The 26,232-nt window shown below is 38.9% G+C and overlaps 1 protein-coding gene across 1 annotated transcript in view; it reads right to left on the bottom strand.

Annotated features, from left to right (window-relative positions):
• The window catches only part of FRMD6 (FERM domain containing 6), a 232,547-nt gene that overhangs the window by 174,778 nt on the left and 31,537 nt on the right, over positions 1-26,232 (bottom strand). The gene's annotated exons all lie outside the window — the stretch shown is intronic.

Below are 26,232 nucleotides of genomic sequence, written 5' to 3'. Positions count from 1 at the left end.
AACTTAGCTCAAAATAGCTAAAACAATATGGAAATTGTTAGCTAGTTCAGTGATCCAACAATATCAACCAAGATCTTCTGAATTTTCTGCCATGCTTAGTCCTTGTCTTTAGGATAGATACCCTCATAACCACAAGATGCTTGACACAGGTCTAGGTATCCTATCTAGATATATAGAGAATCTACTTCTTGACTTTGGAGTATGAAAAAAAAAGCTTTCTAGAAGCCCTCAGCAGACAATTTCTTATGTCTCACAGGCCCAAATTGGGTCGTATCTTCATCTCTAGGTCAATCATTGGTAAATCACATGGGATTATCATAATTGGTTTAGACCTAATAGAGCATATCCTTGAGATTTTTTGAGGGATAAATACCTAAGTAAAATCAGGATGCTATCAGCAGAGAAGGAGAAGATGACTATTGGGTAGCTTGCCAAAAATGTATGGTAGAGTAGCTAAGGCATTATTATATTCCCTTACAATCCAGATTAAGTTAGATTTCCTTATGTGGGTATGTATATATACAAGCACACATACATAAACATATACACTCACACATTTTCAGAATCATTATACTACTTCATAGCATGTCTCATGTCTTAACCTCAGGTCATTGAAAGCACAGCCTGAAAAAGGCTTACATGGAGATAATTTATTTGGGGATTGATGTCAGGAAACAGAAGTGAGGGACTAGGGGAATGAAACAGGAAAGGAGAAAACCAAAAAAGAATATACTAATGATTTAGCCACTGCTCTGGGCAACTGATGCTTGAACCTGCTGGAATATTTTGAAAAGTCTTATGAAACACAACTCAAAACTGCCTTTCCATGTGATAAAAATAATTTATTATCCTTAGTCTCCCATTGATTGAGGGTGGCACACCCTCCAGGCTGGATAATTGTGAGCTCTGAGTAGGTTCCCACATTTTAGCATCAGAAAAGCCCCAGGGCAAGAAGCAAGAAGTAGCCATGGGCTAAGGACAGTCACTGTCAAATATCTCTGTGAGGCTAACCAACAGCTGTTTAGAACTTGTTGCCACAGTAGTGGTTGGTAAGAGGTAGGCCTGAGAGGATGTGAAAAAGAGAAGCAATGGCATTTATCCTGATTATAATTATTCACCACTTGTAGGAGTATTTAATATAACTCTCCCCCACTAGTCTGCAAGCTCTGTAAGGACAAGAATCCTGTGTGTCTACGTAACTTCTTTCTATCCCTGTCACCTAGCACAATGCCTGGCACATTGTAGGCTTTCACTGAAAGTATAGTGAACAGATGGATGGATATAACAAAATGAAGAAAAAGGTAATCGAATTACCAGACCCATCATTTCAAAAAGTGTCCAATAACAAACTAAAAATCAGCTCAGCCTCCCAGGTATAAGACCAAATCATCTGGGACTCCCTATAGGTTCCTGAGCCCTTTGAGGAGTTGGTTTAGGAATGTGCTAGGTCAGAAGAAAGACACAACAGATGCTAACTATTGCTCGGTTTGAAGAATACCTAAGGGGAGGTGTCCCGTCCTGCCTCATTCCAGTGTGTATTTGATGTGGTTCTGGAGGACCCACAGGAGTTCTCATTCAGGCATATTTTCTATGCAGTAACTCTTAGCATCTCTTAGATATCTGGGGGTCAGTTCCTGAGGTTTTCTGAATCCTCCTGGATCAGTCTAGTGCAGACCTGGCCCCACCAATGAATGGGCCATGGAATGCAGTGCATAAAATGACCACCTGCTTTGACTTGAACCCCCAAGGCCTCGGAGAGTACTTGCCAGTTCAGAATGAAGAGCAGAATCAAATGTACTCCATGGCTCACAAATGGTCACTCCATTGAGTATCACTAGTTGGGGTGCATCTTTCTTTTCTTCTTATACTTGTGGATTTATTACCCTTTGTCCTTTGAAAATACATGCAAAATTTCCAGGGGAGTGACTGTGTCAACCTCCATTTTTCAATCAACTTTAATACTGTGGATGCTGAATAATAAAGATGATTAACTATTCATTCCCTTCATAAAACATTTTTACCATTAAGGAAAATGTTCTGGATTTCTTTCCCATGTTGATCAGGTAACACAGAATCCCCTGCTTGTATCTTGATGTAACTTGATATGAGAATCTGTCTGATTAAAACCATGTCTCCTTCTTGCAGAGTTAAGGGCATTTATAAGAAAGAATATACTTTAATGTCCATTGTGCAAATGCTATTAAGGCTATTATCCTGAAATGACGTTTCCCATCACTTGGCTGGGATTTGTCTGTTTTTGACAGCTCCTTCCCTTTTAAGATGCCATACAGACTTTTAACTTCAGTAGACCTCCAGAAGTAGGTAAATCTGAGGGTTTTTATAATTTAGTCTCAGGAATATTTTTAGAAATGAGAAGAGCTTATTCACAACGTATTAGGACCTCTCTCTCTGATTGACTTGTCAATTTATGGGGCCAGGTAAAAAATGTTGGCAGTCTCCTCTATTTGGACTGACATTACCTATGGTAATTGTCTAGCAAAACTGACATCTCTGGACTCCTTTCATCCACTTAGGATTTCCTGCAGGAGCCACTGAGAATCTAGGTCTGGTTTACAAGCATGTCATGTTATACCCCTTGACGACGTCAGGTATAGCCGGTCATTTAAAGCAGTCACACCTGGCATTCAAATATCTGTAGCCTTTCAGGCAATCTAAACAGCTCCCCAACCCAAGCCAGAGGCTTAAAGTTCTCAGGTGGATACTATTTGACCCATATATGTTAAGTGCTGTTATCACAAATAATAAACATAAAAATTCATAACAATGAGGCACCTGGGTGGCTCAGTTGGTTTAAGTGTCCAACTCTTGATTTCAGCTCAGGTCATGATCTCAAAGTTGTGGGATCAAGCCCCGTGTCAGGCTCCATGCTCACTGGTGCTGGGGTGGGGGTGGGGTTCTGCTTGAGGTTCTCTCTCTGCCTCTCCCTTTGCAGCCTCCCTCTCTAAAATAAATAAGTAAATCTTTAAAAGTGAGTAACAATAATAATAAACAAATAATCTGACTAAAAATGGGCAGAAGACATAGAGACAACCAATAGACACATGAAAAGATGCTCAACAGCACTCATCATCAGGGAAATGCAAATTAAAACTACAATGAGATACCAGCTCACACTTGTTGGAATGATTTGATTAAAATAACACAGAAACAGTAAGTGTGGGTGAAGACGCAGAGAAAGGGGATGCCTTGTGCACTATTGGTAGGAATGCAAACTGATGTGAAAAACAATATGGAGGTTCCTCAAAAAATTAAAAATAGAATGACTCTACGATCCAATAATTATATTACTGGGTATTTACCCCAAAATATGAAAATTCTAATTCAAAGGAATAGATGCATCCCTGTTTATTGCAGCATTATTTACAATATTCAAACTATAGAAGCAGCCCAAGTATCCATCGATAGATGAATGGATAAAGAAGATGTGGTATATATACACAATGGAATATTATTCAGCCATAAAAAGAATGAAATCTTGCCATTTGTAACAACACGGATAGAGCTACAGAGTATTATGCTAAGCAAAAAAATTGGAGAAAGATAATTATCATGAATATGATCTCACTCATACTGGGAATTTAAGAAACAAAACAAATGAACAAAGAGGGAAGAAAAAGAGAGACAAACCAAGAAACAGACTCTTAACTATAGAGAACAAACTGATGGTTACCAGAAGGGAGGTGGGGGGGGCATGGGTGAAATAGGTGATGGGGATTAAAGAGTACACTTATCATGATGAAAATAATAACATAACATAAAACAATAAAACAACAACAACAATAATAAAGATGGAAAAAGAAAACTTTTGGAAGTGATGGCTGTTTATGGCATAGATTGTGGTGATGGTTCCACAGATGTATACTTATCTGCAAACTCACTGTTTCATACATTAAGTGTGTAGAGTTTTTTCTATGTCAACCATACCTCTATAAAGTGGTTTTAAAGATAAGTATAAATTAAATGAGTTGTCATTATTTTAGAATTAGGAATTTCCCATAAATAGTCAAACATTTGGCTTCTTTTGAAAAATTGGAGGGCTGGCACCACTGGGCCTTATATTGGCACATGAATGGGGCCCAATAATGGCTGTCCTTTGGGCAGGAGTGGGCACTCCACTTTGCAGACTGTCTAAAGCAGGTATTGATCAGCATCCTGTTCAGTTTAGTTCTCCTGAAAAATCTCTACCTGACCCCTAGAAGTATCAGGGTTTGTGCCTTTTGGCAGGGGATCCAAGTGGCACATGTCACCTATAACTGTTTGCCTAATCCCTAAAAATATTCCACTACTTAAAGCCCTCAAATTTCAAAGGCAAAATGGCTTTGAGATTTACCGTCTGAATCCACCCAAACTGGACACCAATTCTACATCTGTGTGCAGTTCTGGGATGGTAACTTATGGCAGAGAGGAGTCCACGTAGTAAAGACCTGCCTTAACTGGTGGTCACCTTAGCAAAGAATAAGGTTTTTTTCTTTCATGTACACTTTTCACAAAAGCTTATCAACAAATTGACCCCCATTAAAGGAAATCCAACATAGACAATTCAAAATTTACATAAAATACATTAGTATATGTTCACTCACTTATTATATATATATGTACATATACACATTGTGCACCACTGTGGGCTAAGCAATATTCTAGGCACTAACTTGTTTAAACTATGACTTATATGCAATAGCATAAGGATAATTAAATGAAAAAAGTGGGTCATAGGTTCATAAATATATTAGGATTATGTGTGTGCATGTGCAGTTTCCAATAGTTTCTATAAGGTTAGTGAGTGACAAATGGAGCAAATATTTACACATATACTAAAAATGTATTAGCATATATTTACATGATATGTGTTAATATACTTTGTATTATATGAATTTATTTGTGGAATGTATATATATAAAATATTTATTTGTATATTATGTGTTCATTATAATAAAGATTTTGAAGCTTATTGATTATCTGTATTTAGACACATTTTTCTCTTCTACAATGAACCTATGTATGCCTTCAAGTCATTTTTAAAGATTATTTATAAAGATTATCTTTGCTTCAGGAAGAACAGAAGTACTGAGGTTTAAAGAAGTATCTTAAGAATACAGCCTTCTGGGTCTGATATTTGTCTGCAGGTCAGTTACCTGTAGCAAACAGAGCAAAGTTTTTATTTGGACTGGGCAGGGCAGGGATCTAGATACAGGTAATGGGGTAAGCCAGGGATGTACTAGTGCCTGGGATGGGCAGAAAATACTACAGATGTTGAAAAAAAGTGCACTTTGTAGATAAACCATGATTTCAGACCATTTCAGCAAGGGACAAATGGAAGTTATTCCAATAGAACATTTGAATGCAAGGAGATCTAGCACAGAGGAATGGGGTGTGCCAAATACTATAAGCGGCACAAGGGACCAGGAAACTGGGAGGGAATTCAAAGCATTCAATATGCACGTTCAATGTGCTAAATACTAAGAATGCAATATTATTATGCATCACAAGGAGGAAACTGAGGCTCAGAGAGGGAAAGGAAACTAGTATTTGGTGAACACTGCCTGCCAAGCACTATATAGTCACAGACGTAATGAAAACTGACCAAGATCACACAAGGAGAGAGTAGGAGCATTGAAATTCAAATCCAGCTTTTCTGACTTCATACCCAGTTCCCCTAACACTCACTCAACCACCCTGCTTCTACCTCCATATCCTGAAGCTTCATCTCAGGAATGCACTCAAGCTGGGCATCATGGAGTGTCTTCTTTGAAGCTGCTCTTTGATGAGGTAAGTATAGGCAGAGACTCTTAGAACACTTTCCTGAGGGCAGCATTGACACAGAGGCACAAATGCCATCTTCATTGAATGTCAGAGAAGCAGGAGCCACCCACTGTTATACAATATTGGCTGGTTCTGATGGCCAACAATTTACTGAATGAAAAGATGAACTAATAATAGAAGGACATCATTCCTACTTCCAAAAGAAACGGTATCGGTGAACAGATGAATTTAACATGCAAAAGGGAGGGCACAGGTTGTTCCTTTCTAAATGAACACCTCTGTGTTATCATATAGGTCTCATTATTAGCAGGAATGGCATGAGCACCATTATGGTGATGGTCAGGCCAGTGGACATGTTCTGGCCACAGGGGAGTTGATGTCTAAGGCATAGTCCCTATCTCTAAAAGATTTATATTCTAGCTGTGGAAATACGGCACAGTTAGAAAAAAAAGGAACACAGTGACAAAGGGTTAAGATGCAGAGTGTCAGATGAGTTCAGGGAAGGAAACACAGTCTCCTTTGCTGGAAAACACCCTTCCACACCCCAAACTTGGCTCTATAGGCTGATGGAGGCCTGGAACTGTCCAACCAACTCCTAAATAAGCCTTTGTTGGCCTGGCATGTTATACTATATTGTGATGGTGACGGTAAGCAAGCCTTTCTTGATTAAGTAATGACAAAAACCAAATTCTGCTTTAAGTTTCTTTATATTCACTTTTTCTTTCAAGTTTTTTTTGGAGGGAAGAGTATCATGCTCTTTATCTATCTATCCATCCATCCATCCATCCACCTATCCATCCTTCTACAAACCCATCAATCCATCTGTCCACCTCTAATATGTCATGGTAGGAATTCAAAGACCTGGGAAGCAGTAACCCTGCCTTCAGAGCATGTTCTGCCAAGGAACAACACTGCACCCACTTCTTTCTGGGTCTGCTTAGTAATCACATCTGGAATATGAATGATAGATTAATTATCATAGGCATGCACTACATCTGGTTCTCAAATGTTAATGTGAATACAAATCACCTGGAGGCCATGTTAAAATGCAGATTCTGATTTAGGTCTGGGGTGGCCAGATTCCACAAGTCTGATGAGCTCCCAGGTCAGGTTGCCGGTCCTCAGACTACATTTTGGTAGGCAAGGTTTTATAGTACGTTAAGATGACCTTGAAGTCTGGACTTTGGAACACCAGAGTTACTCTTCATAAATTTGAGGATAAATATACCAGTACCAAAACCACTTTTTCCCTGATCCAGGGAAACATCTTTACAGAAGTGCTTCAGGTTTCTACTGAGATCTCCCCTATTTTTCCCCATACATCTCCTCCCAAAAATTAAGAGTTGAGTCCAGTTGTTTTTCAATTGCCATGTGCTTCTTCAATTCTCTCAACGGCAAGCTGTGGCTTCAGAAATCCACTGAGAATTAGAAGCACTTCAGAACAAGGAGAGGGGATCCAGAGCTAATTACCCTAAACCTAGTAGGCTATGTTGCAGATCCACAGAGGCACCTGCAATTAATTCTGATGCCTACAAGCCACGGGGTACCTAGCAGCTTGCGGGTGATTAAGAATGAATTAGTAACCTTTCATTTAAAAGGTCCCAGGAAAAAAACGGGGACAGATGCCGGATATGTTTACATTACTTACAGAGCTCAGCAATCTTGAACATTCTCATTTATTTTCTGGCAATGCCTCTTAAATTTTTCCGTTTTTAAGTGGCACTTGTCCTTTGGTGCCACACAGATACAGCCTTAATGATACTTGTGCAAATAATACGAATTCCTTTCTTTCTAAGATCCATTAGTCTTTGGGTGTCACTCTTTCAGAGAAGAGAAGACATTGGGAGTGATCTCCACTGTCTGATGTTGGGCACACATATTTCATCTTTTAGTAAAAGATGATTTCACAGCAACACCTCATTAACATTTCTGTGTATCTCAGAATGAATGCCATATGAGACTATTTACAAACTCTGGATTGGTATCCAGTTTCTAGTTCAACTACAGAAGATCCAAGATATTTATGCGGGGCCACACAGAGTGCCAACCTCTATCTAATCTCAAGATCTTTGGGAAATAGTCCCACACTCCCAAATGCTTACAGATGTGACTCTTTGTAAGTAAAATACTCTCCTCACAATGTTTGGCATTTCCTTGGCACCATCACAGAATTATTCAGGATGATGTTTAATGATGAGGGTAAAAGCAAGCATCACAATAATTAAAAACAAATCACATTTGGGTAGGACACTATAAGAAAGTAAGTTCCCAGGGGATAGAAAAATGGTTCACTTAAGTCCCTCCACACACTATACACACTATAGGGCTGTCAGTATACATTGCCAGAAGATGTGTTTGGTTAGGGCACACCAGACTAGGACGTGAATCACAAAATGCCACTCCAAGACAATTACAGAATGTGCATATGATATAAACCAGAAAAGGCTGCATTTTAACCTCTGTGACTCATGCATTACAGCCTGTAGCTTCAAGAGGCAGCTAAGAATCAAAATGCCATCAGGCACAGGCTGAACAAACTTGCAGCCAAGAGAAGCATGAGCTTCCCAGTCGAGACCCTGATGTGCCCGAGTGTCCTATGTTACCTTAGACAGAATTATCTAACCTGTCAGTGGTGGGTACCCTGGGGACAGCAGGGTTTGTGCCTTTTTTTCTGGCATCAATATTTAGACTTCTCCATAACATTAGAGTCACAACTTACTTTCCTGGAATGAAATTTTAAAACAAATTGACAGCCGAACATGCTGGAATTTCTACATGCCAACAGGTTTGTTTCCATAATAGAACACTCAAAAGTTAGTACATCTCTCAGTTTTCATGGTGAGACAGCTTCCCAGACCTCTATAATAAAGACCTCTTTATTATAATGAACACATAATAGAGAATACTCATCTATTACCTGAGCTGCCAATTTGAAATCTGCCTTTAAATTGGTGTTATAATATTTTTTTGCTACTATTTGCTTTTGAACACTCTTTTACGTGGGTTTCTCAATATCAGTTTCCTGGGAAGATACTAACTCTATTAATGCATCCTTTTTTAAAGAAAATTATTTATATATTTGACAGAGAGAGAGAGAGCAAAAGCAGGGGACAGAGGGAGAAGAGGGCTCCCCGCTGAGCAGGGAGTCCGCGTAGGTCTCGATCCAGGACCCTGGGATCATGACCAGAGCTGAAGCCAGATGCTTAACCAATTGAGCCACCCAGGCACTTTATCATGCCTCCTTATGACAAGGGTTTTTAATGGTATCAGAAGTGTTTAGAGCCCAAACACAACCTGAGAAGGCCACCATCAAGCAGTGTGCTTATGCTCTACAAGCTCACATGATTGCTGTCATATTTATTCAATTACAGTGAAGATGATTTATGGTAGACAATTGTCTAAATGGTTGCCTAACACTCACTTCATCTTAGTGTCATAGCACCCCAATTTCTTGGAGGGTAAATTATTTCCTCCCCATTAGATAGAGTCTGTTACAGGATTCTCAAACTAGAGTAAGGCGTCTAATGGTTCCTACAGAGCGAACTTCAGGAGTTGTGCAAGAACTCCAAGAAAGGTGGTTTTCTCTTTCCCAGTACACATGATTTTGGAGAGAACTCTTCACTTTAAAATTGAAAGTGCTGGGATCCCTGGGTGGCGCAGCGGTTTAGCACCAGCCTTTGGCCCAGGGCGCAATCCTGGAGACCCGGGATCAAATCCCACATCGGGCTCCCGGTGCATGGAGCCTGCTTCTCCCTCTGCCTGTGTCTCTGCCTCTCTCTCTCTCTCTCTCTCTCTCTCTCTCTCTGTGTGTGTGACTATGATAAATAAATAAAAATTAAAAAAAATTCTAAAATTGAAAGTGCTGAGGTTGCCATGTGGAGGCCAGGCACGGGGCAAACCAGAAGAAGGCGGGGAAAAAAAAAAGCACTCCTGGCCTACTAAGAGCCCTGCAGCAAACTATGCTCAGAAACAGACCTATCCCTGGATTTTCTTTTTCTTTCAGAACCAATCATTTATTTTTTTGGCTTAAGATAATTTGGGTCAGGAATTCTACCCCTTGTTACAGAAATCAAAAATTGCCAGATTTGCCTACCAGGTATCTCAAACTGTTCATCATTTTGTCATTTGCCATTTATAATGAAATTCCAATGGGCTATCTCAAGTAGAGAGATCATTTTGAATTTAAATATAATTCTTAGCTTTTGTTTTTTCACAACTTTTTTCCTTTTCTTTCTATCATCAATGTTTTGTTGATTTTTTAAAATATCTCTTTTCTGGTAGAAAAACATCATCTTCTGAATGAAGATGAGACAAATAAGCACTACCATGGGCTTTCACTGGGGTTTTCACTGCTTTATTTTCTGTGTCTGAGCATACTTCAGATGCTGCCAGTGATAAATCGTAGATTATTTGTCAATTTGATAAGTAAACAATTGAGGTTTGGCTGCATTAGTTTTTAATGTCACATTGCTACTACTACTGCTAGTACTACTACTACAACTACTACCGGCTGGCACTTTGTCAATGCTTTCTGTATAGGGAAAACCCTGCAAAACACTTGACAGCAACAAGCTCATTTTACCCTTAAACCTGTCTGGTAGCCAGTGTTGTGCTGGTAAACCAGCTGTGGGAATAAGAAGGGAACCATAATTTACAGAGCTCACCAATTTCTGGCATATAAATACTCCCACCATGGCTGATTTTAAGCAGCCAATGGTTTAAACACTGGCTGGGAAAATTCTTGCATATTTAAGAATCAGCCTTTGGGGTCCAGTCTAATAGACTCCAGCAAATCCCTGGGGGAATCTGAATCATGGAGAGACAACGCAGCTTACTCAGATCCAGCAGTGTGTAAACCCAGATTTGTCCCCCTCCAGAGCTCACATTCCCAATCTCTGTGTTCCTTTCTAACCATGGGGCGGGTTTTCATCATTCATTTGAGAAAAGCATATCAGAGTGCAAAGGCTATTGGAAATACTTTGAAATACACAAGTATAGGTATTTCAAATAGCCTTTGCATTTAGATAAATTAGTGAGAATATTTAAAGATACTTTCCTTTTCTATATTTTATGGGTAAAGAGCAAGAATTTATATGAAATATGATACTTGTATCAACCTTTTTAATAGTTACACAATTCTGCTACAGAACGTTTTGAAGATAATCTAGATCTAGTCTGTCTGGGAATGTTAATGAAAAATGAAGAAATGAGTTAAAAAGAATGGAGCACCAATTAAGGGTGGTCTATCAACATGCTTCAGCTCTGAAACTTGTCCTAATTCAAGTGTTGCCATGTTTTTTAAGAAGCAAGCCTTTCCAGAAGTTTCCAGGAAATTTATGTGTGGATTTTGAGCCCATGAAAAATACTGACTTATAACCATGGATTTAAAATCATTGTGAGTGTGTGCACCAAATATTCCCAAACTGTGGAAAATGAAGTAAATTATAACTGATAAGATGTTATTCACAGTAATTTCCTTTCATTACCCATGCAGGCTTGACTACAAAGTCTTTCTTGGCTCACCAGTAAAGGATTTTGCATATATTGTTTATTATTTCAATCTAAGCCTGAGAGCCGCAACAAAGTAAAATTGATAACAATTGTAAACAGTAGATAATAGACAACTTTGCACAGCAGAGCTATCAGAGTTCAATAGGTAGCAGGCATGACAGCACTGTGAAAAATTCAAGGCTCCATATTAATGTGAGTAATTGCTATTGAATAAAAAAAAGTTCAAAGGTAAAATTTCTCAGTAGTCCAATTTACATGTGTTATTGTCAAGCTATATATCTATAACAAAGTAGAAACTCCTTTAGCTAAATACATATAATAGAAAAGCTTATCACAAATGTGGTTCCAGAAACTACATATTTTGTATCTCAAGCAGTATCATTTTAGTTTTTAAGAAACTTCACCTCTCTATCCCCTGCCAAAAATATCAAGGAAAAGATCTCCATAGGGAGTAGGGTAGAATTCTTTACGTGAACATTTATATAAATTTTTGACTAAAAAAAAAAAAAAAAAAAAAAAAACCTCCTATTGGGACACCAGGGTGGCTCAGTAGTTGAGCATCTGCCTTAGGCCCAGGGCGTGATCCTAGAGGCCCAGGATCGAGTCCCACGTTGGGCTTCTTGCATGGAGCCTGCTTCTCCCTCTGCTTGTGTCTCTGCCTCTCTCTCTCTCTGTGTCTCTCATGACTAAATAAATAAAATCTTTAAAATTAAAAAAATTTTTAAAACCTTAAAAAAACCTCCTACCATTAAGAAGTTATTGTTCACTTTATTTGGGTAGGAAAATCCTACTGAGATTCGATTTTAAAAATAGTTCTTATCTGTTGATGTTATGTAATAAAGTATTTATGGATGAAATAGTATGGGGTCTGAGATTTGCTTCAAATTATCTGGAAGGGAGAAGGGGGGCAGAGGACATAGATAAAATGAGATTTGCCCATGTGCTGATAACAGTTGAATCTGTGCTGATAGGTACATGGAGTCTGTTTAATAGTCGAAGACTTTTTATGTGTTTGAAGCTTTCCATAATAAAAATCTAAGAAAACTCACCTCACATCAATATTTTTAAAATTGCAGAACATTTTTAGGGCTGAATAAAAGAATAAGGGGAAAATTAATTGCCAATACACCTTATTATTGACCTTACTGATTACTTTTTGTACATTCTGGTCCAGTCCTCTCTCACACTGCTGCCAGAATTATATTTCTTAAACTTAAATTAGTTAATGGAATTCTCTTCCTCAAAAGACCTCTTTGGAGACCCTCTTACCTAAAGTATACGGCCAATGATTCTTTCTTTTGTAACCCCACAGCACTTTGGTCTTATTCTCTTATAGGAACCTCTTGTGTGGTATTGATCTTTATCAGCTCCTGTGCTTTTACCTCCTGCAAGTTGTGAGACCCACAAGGACACAGAACACATCTTTTTATCTGTCTATTTTTAATGCTTGGCACATCATCTGGTGTATGGTAGATGCTCAGTAAATTTTTGCTGAAGGGAATGAATGTGAGATACAGATTATATAAAAGTAAATGTTTAGAACAATGGAGCTAGAACAGGTAGTAGCAATGACCACTGGAGAGCTGGTACTTGTTTTTGGCTCTAACCTTTCTAAATAATTCATGAAAATTACTTATAATCAAGATTGAAGGTGAAACAATACTTACATAATGATACTCAAGTATCTTTTAATTGAGAAAAGCAAAGGTGAATAAAATGTATTTAATTTCTTTCCTATTTTTAGATGTACACACCTAAAGAAAATACAACTACTAGGAATATACTGTCCTTAACAAGTAGTATCATGGTAATGCTGTCAGTACAAGATTGTCATGATTTAAGGTATAATTGTAATCACAAAATATCATAATCAATTCAAGTGCTTTCCCATAGGCAACAAAAGAAAGAAACATAAACGGACTTCATCAAAATTAAAACTTTTATTCATTAAAGGACACTACCCAAGGGAGTGAGAAGATAACTCACAGAATGGAAGGAACTATTTGTAAATCATATATATATATTTTTAGATTTTATTTATTTTATTTTAGAGAGAGAGAAGGGGCATGCACGGAAGTGGGGGAAGGGGCAGAGTATGGAAGAGGGAGGGAATCTCAAGCAGACTGCACCAAGCATGGAGCCCAATGCAGGGCTCAATCCCATGACCCTGACTGAGATCATGGCCTGAGCCTAAACCAAGAGTCAGGCACTTAAGTGACTGAGCCACCCAGGCGCCCGTGCAAAACATATTTTTGACAAGAGTCTAGTATATCATAAAATATAAAAGAACAATTCAACAATGAAAAGGCAGACAGCTTAATTAAAAAATGAGCACAGGAGCAGAATATACTTTTCTCCAAAGAAAATACACAAATGGCCAGCAAGTACATAAAAAGATATTCGATGTCAATAGTCATTAGAGAAATACAAATCAAAACCACAATGCAATAACACTTCACACCTACTAAGATGGCTATAAGAAAAAACCCAGAACATAACAAGTGCTGATGAGGATGTGGAGAGATTAGAATATGCCTATGCTTCTAGCAAGAATGTAAAATGGTACCACCACTGTGCACAGCAGTTTGGCAGTGTCTTAAGAAGTTAACATAGAACCACCATGTGACCCCGTAATTTCACTGTAAGGTATATATACAAAAGAATTGTAAATAAGTGTTCAAACAGACACTTGTACACAAATGTTTATAGACACTATTCACAATAACCAAAGGAGGAAAAAATCCAAATATCTATCAACTAATGACTGGATTTAAAAAAAACATGGTATATCATAGAGTAGAACATTATTTGGCCATAAAAGGAATGAGGTTCATGTTACAATATAGATGAACCTTCAAAACATGCGAAGTGAAAAAGCCAGATACAGAACGTCATACATTATATGATTCCATTTATAGGATATATTCAGAATAAGCAAACCCATAGAAACAGAAAGTAGATTAGTGGATGTCAGGGGCTGGAGGGGAGGGAAGAATGTGGAGTGTCAGTTTAATAGATTTGGGCTGGCCTTTTGAGGTGATGAAGATGTTTTGGAACTAGAGAGCAGTGATACACAGCATTGCGAATGCACTAAATGTTACTGAATTTATACTTTAAAATGGTTGAAGTGGTACATTTTATGTTATGAGTATTTTACCAAAATAAAAAGAAAGAAAATCCGAGTTCAATAATCTTGACCCATATAGAGATACAACAGTTTGCAAATTATTAAAGTCAAGTAAAGTCATCATGATTTGGAGGTCTGCCACCATTTTGTCCCAGGAATTTTGTTAGGCAGCTACTGGAAACTTGCCTGTGATCACTTGGAACCTCTGGTCTAACATACCTCACATCTACATTACTGACAGAGATTCTAAGAGTTCTGAAGGAAGGACTCCAAATTGTGATTTTCTTCTTTTACTAGAGAAGTATTCTGAAATAGGAGATGGCAGCTTTTGCACAGTGTTTACCTTATAAACATCTTTGAGTGTTGTACTTTCATAAACTCCCTCTTTCATTCTTGTTTCAATGTAAATGCCTACTATTTTAAAATTTCCTTTGATGAAACATTTAAAAACCATAGCTAGCAAAATAGAATTTTTACTTTTGAATCATTCTCCTTTAAATTTTATTTTATTGGCAGTGAAACAATGATTTGGTTCATTTACTATAGAATTTATAAGTAATTACCTGTCCTAAACAACTAAAAATTACAGACTCAAAATATCTGCACCCCATAGTCTAGGAGATAAAATGGGATGATGAGTATCAGGATGAAATAACAAAACACAGAAAACGAGCTTAGTTCCCTAGACTGTAATATCTAATTTGCAAAATTAGTTTGGCTTGCATCACCTTATTTAAGCTTTTTTTTTTCAAATTTTCATTGGGCCTCTACTCTGAGCCAGGCATTGTGCTAGATGATAGAGACACAAAGATAAACCACATTGTTCCATGATTGGTTTCATAGCTTCATGCAGTAATGTTTTGCTATTTCTAAAAGATCTCAACACCCCCTGGAGCAAAACCTTATTTCAGATGCCTAAGAATCCTCTAAAATATAGCTCAAAATGAAAAAAAATTTTTACTTCCCTAATTTATTTCACTACAGGCAAATATTTTCCTTCTCTCTGGCCTGACAACCAGAACATGGATTCTAAGAACAGAACAGGAAGTACACACCAATAAAGCTGCAGGCCCACTCATCTTTGCTTCATTTTCCAGACCCCCTTAGCTAGTTTTCCCTCTGTTCTCTTATCACCCCTCATCTTAATATTTCCAACCGAAGCATCAGAGTTGAACACAGACATTTAAGAGTATTTGAGTTAATTAAGGGGGAAAAAAAAAAAAGCAACAAAGACCCTACCCTGTTCTAACTACTATCACTGATATCAATGAAGCACTCAGAGAGAACAATAACTGACAAGCTCCAGAGCACTCTTTCAGGAGGTCCAGCATGCAAAGTGTGTTTTCTGTTGCAGTGTTCCAAGGAAATATTTTTCTTGCTAGTCACTGGAACAGCTGGTTGGGGATTTCCCTATTTTTGTTAGAGTGAATTGATTTGGCAAGAAAAACAGATGAATCTTTTCAATTCCCCCCACCTCCCCTTTCACTCCACTGTCTCCTCCACCCCCTGCCTTCCCCACAACAAATCAGCTGTACCTCAGGAAAGGTAAGAAGCAAGTAAGAAGTCAGACTGTGGTTATTCATCTACAAATGACTCAGATAGCTGGGCCTTTTTTTTTCCTGTGTTTCTTGCCACCAAGTAAGGAGATTTAATGGGGGAAAAAATCCAATGTTACTGGCTACACACTCAATGCCTCTGCCCTCCTAAGACAACCACATTCCATTCCAGAACTTAATTCCCCAGAAGGAGGCCAGATTGGTTAAACAGATGGTATGTGCCCCACCTTCAATTTATTCTTCCACCCCCCACCCCACTCAAACGTCTTAATGATAGCCATATTTCTCCAATACCAACCATTCATTCATTCTTTCATCAAGTGGCTGTTAAGCATCCAGTATGTGCCAGGCATAGTGATGAGAATTATAATAGTGAGAAAAACGGGACAGGGGTTTATAGTCTGTTGGAGAAGAAGGACATGAGTCAAAGTGTAACACAAATGAGAGCATAAGCAGAAGTATGTGTTGAGAAAAAACACAGTATTTGTGATGGCCGGCAGAAAAGAGTAAGACATGGACTGAGGTAAGGGGAGCAGTTCTAATAAATAGAGCTGAAGGATGAATTAGCCACGTAGAAAATGCAGGACAATGGTGAGATCTAGGTAGAGGGAACCGCTAAGACCCTATGATTAGAAGGAGCTTGACATATTAGTGAAACCAAAAGAAATTCAGAAAGGGCAGAATTCAGAGAGAGGGAAGGAGTAGTGCAAAGTGGAGCTAGATCCACCAAAAAAACCAAAAAACATAAAACAACCCAAAAAACCTTTTAGAAGTAGTAAGTCAATTCAGCCAGATTTCAGGATACATGATCAATGTATATAAGTCAATTGCATTTCTATACAATAGCAATGAACATCTGAAAATAAAATTTGGAAAAAAAATCATTTACAATATTATCAAAAAGAATAAAATACTTAAGAATAAACTTATATAGTGTAATTCTTATACACTGAAAACTACACAATGTTGTTGAAAAAAACTTAAAGACCTAAGTAAATGGAAAGACATCCTATGTTCATAAACTGGGAGATTTAATATTGTTAAGATGGCAACACCAAATTGATTTACAGATTCAACTCAATCCCTATAAATTCCTCAGATGATTTTTTGCAGAAATAAACAAGTTGATCCTAAGATTCATATGGAAATTCAAGGAACTGAGAGCAGCCAAAACAAAAAAAGTTGAAACATGCACTCTTCCTAATTTCAAATATGAAGCATAGATATGTACTACAGATAGTACAAATACAAAGACAGAAATATAGATCAATGGGGCAGAACTGAGAGTCTAGAAATAAATCCTCTTACTTTAATAATTAGTTTATTTTTGATAAGAAAACTAAGAAATTAATGGGAAAGAATAATGTTTTCAATAAGTTGTGCCAGAAGGTGTGGTTATCCACATGCAAAAAAATGAAGTCAGACCCCTACGTCACACCAAATATAAAAATTACTCAAAATGCATCGTCAACCTGAAAGAGCTAAACCTGTAAAACTATTAAAAGAAAACATGGAAGTAAATTTTCTTGACCTTAGATTAGGCAATATTGTCTTATATATGACACCAAATTCACAAGTGATAAAAGACAAAATGACAGATTAGACCTCACGAAAATGAAAAACTTCTGTGCTTCAAAGTGCACCAACGAAAGTGAAAAGACAACTCATAGAATGGCAGAAAAATATTCTCAAATCATATATCAGATAAAGGACTTCTATCTAGAATATATAAAGTACTCTTATGACTCAATAGTAAAAAAGATGAACAATCCAATTTTAAAATGGGCACAGTCTAGACAAGAAAGAAGAAAGAAAGAAGAAAGAAAGAAAGAAAGAAAGAAAGAAAGAAAGAAAGAAAGAAAGAAAGAAAGAAAGAAAGAAAGAAAGAAAGAAAGAAAGAAAGAAGAAAGAAAGAAAGAAAGAAAGAAAGAAAGAAAGAAAGAAAGAAAGAAAGAAAGAAAGAAAGAAAGAAAGAAAGAAAGAAAGAAAGAAAGAAAGAAAGAAAGAAAGAAAGAAAGAAAGAAAGAAAGAAAGAAAGAAAGAAAGAAAGAAAGAAAGAAAGAAAGAAAGAAAGAAAGAAAGAAAGAAAGAAAGAAAGAAAGAAAGAAAGAAAGAAAGAAAAAAGAAAAGAAAGAAAGAGGGAGGGAGGGAGGGAGGAGTGAATCTAGACAGACTTTACACCCTTCACAAAAATTAACTTAAAATGGATCATAGATCTAAATTTAAAATGCAAAAGTATAAAACTCCTGAGGGACAACATTGCATAACACAGGAGATTTGGGGAATGGCAATGACCTTTTAGCTACAACATCAAAGGCATGATCCATGAAAGAAATAATTGATAAACTGAACTTCAATAAAATTAAAAAGTCCTCTATAAAGGTCACCGTCCATAAAATGAAAAAATAAGCCACAGATTGGGGGAAAATATGTGCAAAAGATAACTGATAAAGGACTGTCATCAAAAATATACAAAGAACTCTTAAAATTCAACAGTAAAAAAAAAAAAAAATGAACAGTACAATTTAACACTGGGCAAAAGACCTGAACAGACACATCACCAAAGAAGATTTACAGATGAAAGCACAGGAAAAGATGCTCAAAATCATAAGTCTTTAGGGAATTGCAAATTAAAACAGCAATGAGATACTACTACACACTTATTAGAATGGCCGAAATCCAAAACGCTGACAACAGCAAATGCTGCAGGATCTGCAGCAACAGAAATTCTCATTCACTGCTTGTGGGAATGTAAAATGCTGCACCCACTGTGGAAGACGATTTGGCAATTTCTTAAAAGCTAAGCATACTCTTACCATATGATCTAGCAATCACACTCCTTGGTATTTACCCAAATGAGTTGAAAAACATATCTATACAAAAACCTGTACATGAATGTTTATAGCAGATTTATTTATAATTTTCCAAACTTAGAAGCAACCAAGATGTTCTTCAGTAAATGAATGGATAAATAAACTTAGGCACATCCAGACCATGGAATATCATTCAGCCTGAGATGAGCTATCAAGCCATGGAAGGATATGGAGGAAGGCTAGATACATACAACTAAGTGAAAGGCTGAAAAGTCTACATACTACATGATTCCAACTATATGACATTCTAGAAAAGGCAAAAATCATAAAGTCAGGAAAAAGGTCAGTCATTGCCAGGGGTTGGAGGAGGGAGGGATTAATAAGTGGAGCATGGAGAATTTTTAGGGCAGTGAAACTATTCTGGATGATACTATAATGGATACATGTCATTACATATTTATCTAAAACAGAATGTATAATACCTACAGGGAACCCTTATATAAACTATGGTCCTGGCCCTCAAGTGATAATAATGTTTCAATGTAGGTTCTTCAATTCTAACACTCTGATGTGGGATGTTGTTAAGTTGGGCATAGGTGAGGTAAAAAAAAAGCATAGAGGAATTCTCTGTGAACATAAAACTGCTCTAAAAAATGAAGTCTATTTTTTTAAACCCATTCAAAATAAAAAACTCCATGATCTATCTCAGTTCATCATGCAAATTACTCTCCCTACTACTGCTAGGCTGGTTTATGAATGATCAAAACTAGAAACTAAAATATTTTCCAAAACCCTTTTTAAATACGGGCAAAGATTTGAAACAGCCTTTCTTCAAAGATGATACACAAATAGGTAATAGACACATGGTTAAATGCTCATCATTGTTATTCACAAAGGAAAGCAAGTCAAAATTGCAAGATACCACTTGACATTTGCCAGGACGGCTAAAAATTTAAAAGACAGAAAATAATAAGTGATGACAAAGATGTCGAGAAATTAGAACTCTCACTTCCTGCTGATGCAAGTTTTAAATGGGTCAGTGCCTTTGGAAAACAGTTTGGTACTTTCTCAAAAAGTGGAACATATTGTTACTATATAACCTAACAACTGTACTCCAAAAAGAAGAAGGAAGGAAGGAAGGAAGGAAAGAAAGAAAGAAAGAAAGAAAGAAAGAAAGAAAGAAAGAAAGAAAGAAAGAAAGAAAGAAAGAAGAAAGAAAGAGCAAACAAGAGAGAGAAAGAAGGGAAGTGCTATAACATCGATGACCCTTGAAGACAGTGCACTTAGTGAAAGAAGACAGACACAAAAGACAGTTGCCATCATATCATCACATATTATGGGATTCCATCTCTATGAAATGTCCTGAATAGGCAAAATCAGGGAGACAAAGTAGATTAGTGGTTGCTTACAGCTGGGGCGGTGGGTTTGTGACAGAGGAGATGAGAGTGTGCTAAAATTGACTGGTGATGGTTGCACATATCTGTGAATATACTAAAAACCACTGCACTGTATACTTAAAGCGATGAATTTTATGTAAATTACATCTCAATCTTTTTTAAAGCTAGAAAGGTAGCCAGATATCAGACCTTTGCAAGCCCCGGAGGCTGCAGAAGTACTGTGTTTCTCTGCCTCAACCAAAAGTGACTGAACAGGTTCAAATGTCCTTGCAGCTCGGCCAGTGCCGGAAGAGCAGACCGTCCCGGGGATCTGAACCGCACAGTCCACATAAGAGGGGACCGGCCGACCGCGGCTCCGCCCTCCCTGGAAGCGGCCTCTCCATTACCTGTCAATACTCAGTTTGGGCTTAAGTGTTGCCCCCAGCTGAACAGCTGAACGACTGTCCCTGGCGCCCCTGCTTTCCACTGGGCAGTTCCCAGCACACGCTTCTCATTTTCTCTGGGCTCTTGTCCCTCTTCCCTGCCCATCAGTTTTTTCGTCAGACTAGCAAGAAAGAATCACCTTTTGGGTCACACAAATGACCTTGCCCTGAAGCTGAAGCATAAACCTCTGTCCCGCTGCTCCCTGCCCCACTTCCTGTGGCGGCGAATATTGATTCTCCTCATGACAGAGCAAGTCTTCACCAGTTCTGGAAGGCTGAGAATTTTCATCCTCGGTTTTAGAGGAAGGGCTGTGATACTGACAACTCCTGTAAGTAGGATGTTACAGAAGGGAAAGCTAAATAAAGTGACTGCTGTCTGCGCAAAGGAGGGACGGCGAGATTTCTCTAGCCCTGACAGGTATGCAAAATAGAAAAGGTAGAAAGGTTCTAAAAAGCAAGTATCTCAAATTGTCCTCCAAGAAAGAAGCCAGGTTCTAGGTACTTTTGCATAAAAATATCCCAGCGGCACAAGCCCACTCGCTCTGAACCATCCGGCACTGTTATGACTGATACTGAGCACCGATGACCAAACCACAGATCGACAGGGGTCCGGTGACAAACCCCTTGCTCTCCTTGGCCTTGGTATGGAACGGGTAGTGGCCGCGTATGTCGAGGAGGTGGGTTTAAGTGTGTAGTTCGAGAAAAGGATCACCAGCCATCACCTTGGGAATGCACTGATCTGCAGCCACTTGAACTGCATGAACAAACAAGTTCCCGCAGGCAGACAGGAACGGGGTGTGTTCCCCGTGTGCCCCCACCCGCCACTGACTCGCCTCCCCGGTTGTGCAAGCAGCTGGCAGAGTTGCCTCACCCAAGTACAACGCCGGGCGATGCACGTCTACAGACTGGGTTCTCTCCTAACCCACTGGGAGCGGCAATGCTGCTGGTCCTCCTAACGCTTCCCTCCCACAGGTCTCACCTCAAGTGACAGAGATAAAGGGATTGGCGCTGAAGAGAGGAGCCTACAAGGGAAACTGAAAACTGTGCCAGGTGGTGGTGAGGAGGGCTCACAAGCACGACTTGAGGCGGGACCCAGAGGCGCTGTCTGAACAGAGTGGGGGTGGACGGGTCCTGGGCAAGAACAGCGAACATGGGCCTGGGGACTCGGAACTGTCATTTCCAGGGCATATGACATTTAGTGACAGAGTTCGAGAGAATGGTCCTTTTCTTTCTTTAAAGATTTTATTTATTTATTCATGAAAGACACAGAGAGAGAGGCAGAGACACAGGCAGAGGGAGGAGCAGGCTCCATGCAGGGAAACTGATGTGGGACTCGATCCCAGGACCTTGAGATCATGACCTGAATCAAAGGCAGATGCTCAACAACTGAACCACCCAGGTGTCCCGAGGATGGTGCTTTTCTAAAAGAGGGAATTAGTAAGTGTGACAAACAGGGAAGAAATGTTTAGAAACGATTCTTTCAAAATTTCTCATGTGGTGAATGGGTTGGAGATGGGGAACATTCGGTGAGACTCAGCAGGAGGCCAGGCAGTATGCACAGAGAGGCAGCCCCGATCACTGCCATGCATCAGGCTCCCATAAAATACCAGTGTCTTATTTAGACTCTGAGCTACTGGCCTCAGGAAAAATCATTTATGCCATTCAGGACAACTCATGCAAATGCAATGCTGGACCAGTTTTTTATCCAGCTTTTTTTTTTTTTTTTTAAGGCAACTTTTCTGTAAATCAAATCACCCGAAGAAATAAATCCCATAAATACTGCTGAATAATTGCCAAAGGCCCTCAGCAATTCTCTATCATCAACCTGCCCTTTCCCAGAAGGAACTTCAGGCTCTTTTTTGAAGCACAACAAAAATTTAAGCAGGTCTTGGCTTTGTCTACCTGATGCTGTGATTCCTCTGAACTGGGTACTCTCTTTGCCATTGGACTGTGCTGAGGTAAAGCCAGGAGCGCTGCACAAGGTGTGTTACCCAAGCATTTAGCAGATACTGAAGAGGTAGACACAGTGATTGTTCATCAAAGATAATAATTTCTAAACTGTTCCAGGGGAGATACTCTTCAGAGTGACCCAAGAACAGTGTGTTTCAGCCTTCAAGGGACTTAATAACATTTATGACATTTGCTGAGAGCCTAATAAGTGTCAGGCAGTGTGCCAGGCACTGGGTTGACAAGATTTACAAAATGAGGTTGAGTGGGGCTGGGGATAACCTAGGGCTGAGCTCTATCTTCGTACTGCTGTCACTGTTAGAAGGTTAATTGTGGGTTTTTAGTTCTATGAAAATATGGACTATAATGGTATTGCTACTTCCATCTGAAGACTCAGATATAAAAACTTCCTAGAGACATTTGGTTAAAGACTAAAGGTTAATGTTGTAGAAATTAATACAAATCTAGAACTTTCGTTATGGTGTCCAGTTGTTTTTAAAAGCAGTCAACAAGTATTCACTGAATACACACTCAGATTCTGGTATAATTTACAGAGGCATAGGAGGTCATTTGAAGTGGTTAGTCTCTGTTGTTAGAGGCTGGAAGTCATGTTGGAGGATAACACATAAGCACAGACACACACACACACAACCTAGCAGTCCGATATATCATATAATTCCTGAATGGTACTATAAGAAGTAATACTATGGAAAATAATAGAGGAATTGCAAGAATGAAGACTGCAGGTATCTTCATGGGGAGCTTCATGTAGGAGTGAAAAAAATTAGCAACGTGCTTGGTTAAAGGGCAAGATTCATCTGAGCAGAGAGGAAGGGAGAAGTCATTCCAGACAGTAGTAGATGGATGGCCATGCATAAAAGGCAAGAAGGGAAAAAAGCAGGTCCAGGCAACTCTGAGTCTAGCGGACCAGAGGGCAGAAATGCAAATGGTGGTTCCATTTCCTAGAATGGTAGCTTGAGCCAGACTACAGGCATCAAGGGTGCATTACGTATCTTATTCCTTGTGATGTTAACCTCAATCTCTTTGTTAAGATGGGATCTGCCAAGCTTCTGCACTATAGACTAAGAAAAATCAATAAATATCTTGAGGAAGATGCACCACACTTTTAAGTTGAATCTGCATTATTAACATTTTCGCATAACAAAGTCTATATAATCAACAAAACCATAAGCTGAACCCTGATTTGTAGTGTTTGCTAGTTTCCGTAGCGTAAACATTCCCACCACAGCAAGGTGAAGCTTCCAGTGTGACACCACTAAAGACGGAGCCGGGATGAGCTACGCAGTAGCACACGGCTACATAGCACGCCTGCCATATACAGTAGCTGCATGCCACCCCCGGGGCACGCAGAGCAGTAATACATAGTGAAATAATTAGAACATGATGTGTTGAGTATTCACTACCTTTGTTTAGAATATAATTTATGTAATTGCAAGTTTACATAATTTAATTTTTAAGAGTGGCTGTGTTTAACAACTGCCGCACAAAATTCCTGAACGTGACATTTGGCTCTCCTGAGCTGGTAGGCGCTGACTCGGGCACATCGCTGCAGGCTTGGCTCTCTGTAGCCAGGTGGCCCACCCAAGGCATCTCGTCGCAAAGCTGGGAATAAGCGGGTAAATCTCTCTTAGATCCTGTGGTCTGGCATTTGTTCCAGTCACAGGAAAGGTGCGTTTTTAACTAGAAGAAAGAGTAAAATTGATGGTGTGGGTTCTTCATTATGAGCTACGGCTGCCAGGTGCCTTTGCCAGGTGAGATGCTTCAGACGTGCATCTCTCCATGTAGAGTGATCTGTGCTGAGATGCTGGGACTAGGAAACCAAACCTTCAATTAGACACCTACTGCTTGCTTGGAGAGGAAATTCAATTCTTTTTCCTCATCCATAAGGGTGGAGTGATTGCTAATAAGTGTATAATAAATATACAGATACATACACAGTAACAACATTGATAAAAATGCCTGGTCCAATATCTTAGCTCTTTGTGCACATGTGTGTAAATAAGTAAATAAGAATTTATATAAATATATTTTATAGAGAGAGCTTATATATTAAAAATACCAAAATTTTGTTTATTTATATACAAAATATATTTTTATATATTTCTCTCTATATATTGTATATATAATGACACATTTACGTGTGTATATGCATGTGTGTGCATTTGTATTTTACACTTCTACAGTGCTTTTTTTTAGATTATAAAAATCCTGTTATATTTTATTTTATTTTTTTATAATAAATTTATTTTTTATTGGTGTTCAATTTGCCAACATCCAGAATAACACCCAGTGCTCATCCTGTCAAGTGCCCCCCTCAGTGTTCTGCAGTGCTTTTTAAAAAAGATTCATTTATTTGAGAGAGACAGCACATAATGGGAGGGGTTGGGGTAGAGGAAGAGAGAGAGAATCCCAGACTTCCTGCTGAGCACAGGGCCTGACGTGGGGCTCCATGTGGGGCTTGAGATCATGACCTGAGCTGAAATCAAGAGTCAGGCACTCAACCAACTGTGCCACCCAGGTGCTCCCCGAGCGCTTCTTAAATGGAAGGTACTTCCCATGCACTAATGCATATTAACTCTAATTGTCATATTCCTGAAAGGCAGGTGGGTGTTATTGTTGCTGTCATCATTGTTCCTATTTTCTTTAAACATGTGTAAAAATAACATAGAGAAGTTAAGTGACTTGTCCAAGGCCAAAGAATGAATAAGTATAGAATCTAGGATTTAAGGCCAAGGAATTTATTTTTATTTTTTTAAAGATTTTATTTATTTATTCATGAGAGACACAATGAGAGAGAGAGAGAGAGAGAGAGAGAGAGGCAGAGACACAGGCAGAGGGAGAAGCAGGCTCCATGCAGGGAGCCTGACGCAGGACTCGATCCTGGGACTCCAGGATCACGCTCTGAGCCGAATGGCAGACGCTTAACTGCTGAGCCACCCAAGTGTCCCAAGCCCAAAGAATTTAGTATCAAAATTAATGTGCTTTGTGCCTTCAGGCACTCACAGTGCTTGTTTTCTTTCCCAGTTAGAGGAAAGGCATGAAGAGAAATACAAAACACCAAGTTCCTACATCTGTGGGCTATTCCACCAGCATGTCCCATGAGACACGCCATTACTTCTGTGTGTCTCAGGAAACATGACTTGTGCTTGTTATAAGTTTCTGAATATGAGAAGAGGTAGGGGTGCTTGTGTAGTGGGAGAAAGCAGCACCCTTTGGTGGGAAAGTTCAGCTGAGCCCCTTCTGGCAAGTGGGCAGCGGTGGCAGTGAGAACGTTGACTCCACAAAGCCTCTTGGATGCCCCTCGACCACCTGACTGGTTTTGCTGGCAGGTCTCTCTCTGCAGTGACCTGATTCAATTCCATTCTGCTCTACTGGAAAAGAATCATAGTTTATCAGAACTATCTAATGATTTCTTTTATGTTTTCAAAGTTAGGAAAAGCAGCTATCAGGACCAGTGATTTTCAAACTCCTAAAAAATTTTTTGGAGTAAGAAACAGCCTTCCTTTTCCCCTTTTTTCCCAATTGCAATCTTCATGGACACTCAATATAAAAAAGAGGGGAAAAAAAGTGAGGCAGTTGGTTGTAGCTAGGTTGGGGACCTTGGTGCTCTGCCAAGGGTCCCTTTTAGTGGCTTCTGAGAAATCTCAGAAGGGGTTT

Source organism: Canis lupus, chromosome 9 (assembly GCF_048164855.1).
Source record: "Canis lupus baileyi chromosome 9, mCanLup2.hap1, whole genome shotgun sequence".
Classification (NCBI taxonomy): Eukaryota; Metazoa; Chordata; class Mammalia; order Carnivora; family Canidae; genus Canis; species Canis lupus.
The sequence above is the reverse complement of the archived record's forward strand: the minus strand, read 5'-3'. Positions and strand labels throughout refer to the sequence as shown.